The sequence below is a fragment of the Gossypium hirsutum genome, chromosome A11, assembly GCF_007990345.1.
Source record: "Gossypium hirsutum isolate 1008001.06 chromosome A11, Gossypium_hirsutum_v2.1, whole genome shotgun sequence".
Lineage (NCBI taxonomy): Eukaryota > Viridiplantae > Streptophyta > Magnoliopsida > Malvales > Malvaceae > Gossypium > Gossypium hirsutum.
The window spans coordinates 45,807,880-45,812,616 of NC_053434.1; the positions used below are offsets into that span (position 1 = coordinate 45,807,880).

The following is a 4,737-nucleotide window of genomic DNA, read 5'->3' on the forward strand; positions in this document are numbered from 1 at the left end:
CTTGGCCTCCCCATGAGAAATTTGGGTGGTTCCTCTATCCTGCATTCTAAGTGTTGCTATAGGGATTATTTTGAGGTCGAAGATTATTACCCATATAATTTAATTGCTCGTTTTCCATGTTGTGGCCATAAGGAGGGTACTTTGAATTGCTTGTTCCTCCTTCACTTGCATTGCATTGCATTACTGGGTGAACCTGTAAAGAACCAAGGAAACCGTCAATTTTTCTATTCAAAAGTTCTACCTGATTAGAGAGCATGGTGACCAAATCGACGTTAAAAACACCAGCTGCTTTCATTGGATTTGTCCTCATGACTTGCCACTGATAATTATTCAGTGACATCTCTTTTATAAATTCATAAGCATCCTCAGGTGTCTTATTATTGATAGTCCCACCAGCGGCTGTGTCAACCATTTGTCTAGTCGAAAGATTCATCCCATTATGAAAAGTTTGAACCTGTAGCTAGAGTGGTAACCTATGGTAAGGTCACCTTCTCAACAGAACCTTGTATCTCTCCCATGCATCGTAGTGTTTCTAGATCCATCTGCAAAAAAGAAGAGATACCATTTCTTAATTTAGCCGTTTTAGCCAACGAAAAATATTTTAGTAAAAACTTTTCAGTCATTTATTCCCAAGTAGTGATTGACCCTCGTGGTAACGAGTTCAACCACTGTTTAGCCTTATTCCTTAATGAAAAGGGAAATAACCGAAGGCGTATGGCATTGTCAAAAATGCCATTGATTTTAAATGTGTTGCAAAACTCCAGAAAATTCGCCAAGTGATTGTTTGAATACTCATCCTGCAAACCATCAAACTGAAAAAATTGCTATATCATTTGAATCGTGTTAGGTTTCAGTTCAAAATTATTTGCAGCAATAGCAGGCCTAACTATACTTGACTCAGTTCCTGTTAAATTCGGCTTAGTATAATCATACATAGTGCGCGGAGCAGGATTCTAATTTACAGGATTAGCAGCAATTGCAGGAGGTAGCGGATTTTCCTAATTTTCAGCCATCTCCTCAGTTGTGATTTGAATATCGTCCTCTTGCTCTTCCTCTATGTATCTTAAGCTTCTTCTTATTTCTCTTCAATTTTTGCAAGCTGTGCGATTGATCTCACTATCGAAAATTAATGGTCCCGACGAGTTTCTTCTAGTCATACACAATAAAAAACGTGCCAGAAGCGAATAAAAGAGAAAATTAGAAAAGAAAATAAAAATTTAAATTGAAAATAAAGTAAAATGGCTAAAGTAATAAAAATCAAATGTTCCTAATATCTTAGTCCCAGGCAACGGCGCCAAAAGCTTGATATGTGATATTCGCGACAGGTTTTAAAAATTTATAATTAATTGTTCTTGAAACTAACTATTATCACGATGAAGGCAAGTGTACCTATCGAACAGTAGTATAACTTTAACAAGACCGGATTGTCGAACCCAAAGGAACCAAGAGTACTAGTAATTACTTTCTTTTTATTATCTAGACTAAAAATTAAGGGATTTATTTATCTAATCTAATTAACTAAATTAAGGGTGCACAGAGAGAAAATCGGGGAAAAGCTTTTGGGAAAACTCGATTGATTAAGACAATACACATGGAAAAATCCACGTAGACTTCACTTGTTATTTGACTCTGAATCAGACGATTTATTCATTTGACTTGATTCGTAGAAATCCCTAAGTTATATTATTATCTCTCTCGAGAATAATAACGTCTAACCCTAGGTTGATTAATTGAAATCTCTTTCTAATTAATACCCTAGTGTTGCATTAACTCGATCTATGGACTCCCTTATTAGGTTTCACCCTCATCCGGCAAAATCTTGTCACCCTATATCTAGGCGTGCAATCAACTCTGGTTAATTATGACAAATTTACTCTTAGACAGGGACTTTTGCTCCTCTGAATAAGTGCATTAACTTGAATCAATATCCTAGAATATTAAAACAAGAATTAAGAACACATAATAAAGTACAAGTCAAATATTTATCATACAATTCAGATAATAATAACAAGATCCGTCTTAGGTTTCATTCCCCTTACGTATTTAGGGGGTTTAGTTCATAATTATGAAAGAAAACTCCTGAAGGAAATTGAAGAGAGATCTTCAGTCTTAACAATGAATCCGGCTTCTGAGATGGATCAATCGGCTTTCTTTGAGTAATTCCTTGCCTCCTACTCCGTGTCTCCTCCGGTGTTTAAATATGCTTTAGAATGCCTAAGATCCCTCAAAAGTGGTCTTTTCTGAATAGGACTATACTTGGGCTCGACAGGGACACGCCCGTGTGCGATTGCTTCAGATCGTGGTCAAGGTTGTTAAATAGGCACGGGCTTGTGGTCTACCCATGTGAGGAAGTCTCGGCCGTGGTGATTTCCCATGTTGGTCCATTTTCTCCGTTTTTGGCCCATTTCTTGCTCTTTTTACTCTCCTATGCTCACTTAAGTATAAAACATGAAACTAAAGGATTATGAGCATCGAATTTACCAAGTCTATGGAGAAATCATCCATAAATGTGCTAAGCATGGGATAAAAATATGTATAAATTACAGTTTATCACTCGAAAACAATAATGCATTGTTTAGGTGAGTCGAGACGTGAAAGGTGTACTTAGTGTATTGTCAGTAATCCAACTAGTTGAGGATAGTCATTGTGGAAAGAACATTGGCTCAGTAGATTGGAGGAGTGCTAGCCTAGGAAATGCTAGAGAGGCAAAAAATCTATATGAAGTCTGTTGAGTTATCATTAGGGTTACCACCTATGAGAGATATGGGTTGTGCATCAAACTTTGTGGAAAAAAGTAGTGATACAAGTTCGATAGCTAAATAGAGTAAAGGTTATGAGTTTGGTATATCTCAAACACTTATCTAATGTTTTACATTGTGACTTACCATTGGCTTGGCAAAGACAAAGGGGCCTATTTGGAGTTCTGAAGCCAATAAGCTAAAATGCTTACAAACTACTTGTCCTGAAGTAAAATACATATGAATACATGAATGCAAAAATTTTTTCCCTTGCATATAACTATGTTGTACTGTTAATCTATTAAAAGAACAAGATATACACCAGTTCTAAGAAATCTTCTTTCTCTAAAAACTTGGTTAAATGTCAAAGGTTCGTTACAACAAAGGTAGTGCAGAAAATTTGTCCCTAAAAACAAATTTTCCTAAGTACAAATGTATGCTTTTTTGGCCATAGCAAATATCTCCTAATGCACTCAGTTCATTTGTTACCTAAACTCAAGTTACTTTATAACCCTTGCTTAGAGCCTTTTCAAGATATTTATTTGTACTTGTTTTTTTTTTATCTTTTTTTTCTCTTTATTATTATTATTTTCTTTTTCTTTCCCTTCTTTTTTTCCTTTTTTTGTAATATTAAGGGATTTAACATGTCACAAAATTCTTTGAATTGATAATCACAATAGAGCATACATCGAATAACCTAGTACTCAATCTTGTCACAATTCAAATATAAGTCACTCTTGAGACAAAGGCTTTTGACTAAAAAGATTGATGGAGAAAACAACTACCTCCTTAGCTACTCAGCCTATTGCTACAGTGGAGTCCCCCTTTTCTTTATTACACACTCTTACTCGGAGTCACCCTTCTAGTCAAAAACAAGATGGACCAAACAAATTGGTGCTGACTTACTCGACAATTCTAAGCATTGGAGTGCCTGTTGTCCTTTATTTAAGTAATGTCGTGGCAAAATGACTGAGTATGGCTTCAAAAACCCTAAGTTCATCAAAAAACACTTGCTATAATCAAAAAGGAAAAAAAACTAAGTATAGGACATCTCATTTTTCAGAATTAATTTTCACACAATCTAACCTAAACTCGTCTTATCCACTATCACATGTTCTAGATATACTAAAGAATACAAGCTCATCATCGAACATCACAAGTAAAGATTGAACTTCTCATAGATATAATAGTACTTAATGATCACATGGCATTAGCAAACAACTTAACTATACTAGGATGAGCATACATACTAGATACGTAATGCAACCTAAATGCATAATACACCCCAAAACCTAAGGGATGCATTATCTTCAATGTATGAATAGATATATGAGATGCATGAATAGATATATGCAAACTATCTATATATAGACAATGTCATGACAAAATACATGCAATGCAATATGTATGAAAGAAAAAGAAAATTTTCCTTGCTTGGACTGCATTGTAGATGCTTCATTCTGTCTGGTCGGTTAATTGATGAGCAGCAACCTTGTACCTCTACTTCCTCTTCATCCTCACGGTCAGTCTCAATCCTGATAGACTTTGCTTTCTCTTGTTCTTCCTCCAATACTTTAGGTGCATTCTCTTTATTGGCAAGATTCGTCTCGATGGACTCTACGTCACTAACCCCATCCTTTTCTGCAATTTATTAAACAAAGGAACTGAAATAACTAAAAGAAATTTAAATTGGAAAGATGAAAATAAAAATAAAAAAAATATAAATTCAGAGTTGATTCAATTTATTACCCCACTCCCAAAGCATGTTTAGGGCCTCGTAGGCTCGTTTTAGGGACGTTATGTTGGAGTTTGAATAATGTTTGCATGAAATGTGAAATTATATGTGAATTGAATGTTTAAATGTTTTATAAGTTCAGTAATACTCGGTAACCCTATTTTGTCGTTGAATACGGATAAAGGGGCTACATTTATTGGTATCAGAGCTACATTTTAGTCGATTCTTAGACTAACATAGTGTGTATGAGAGTCTAGCTATACA

General features: G+C 35.1%; 1 non-coding gene across 1 annotated transcript; it reads left to right on the top strand.

Annotated features, from left to right (window-relative positions):
* The first annotated feature begins 470 nt into the window (after window positions 1-470).
* On the top strand, window positions 471-575 carry LOC121210619 (small nucleolar RNA R71). The gene has a single exon (XR_005905733.1). It is a non-coding gene; the product is annotated as a small nucleolar RNA R71 (small nucleolar RNA).
* Window positions 576-4,737: the final 4,162 nt, after the last annotated feature.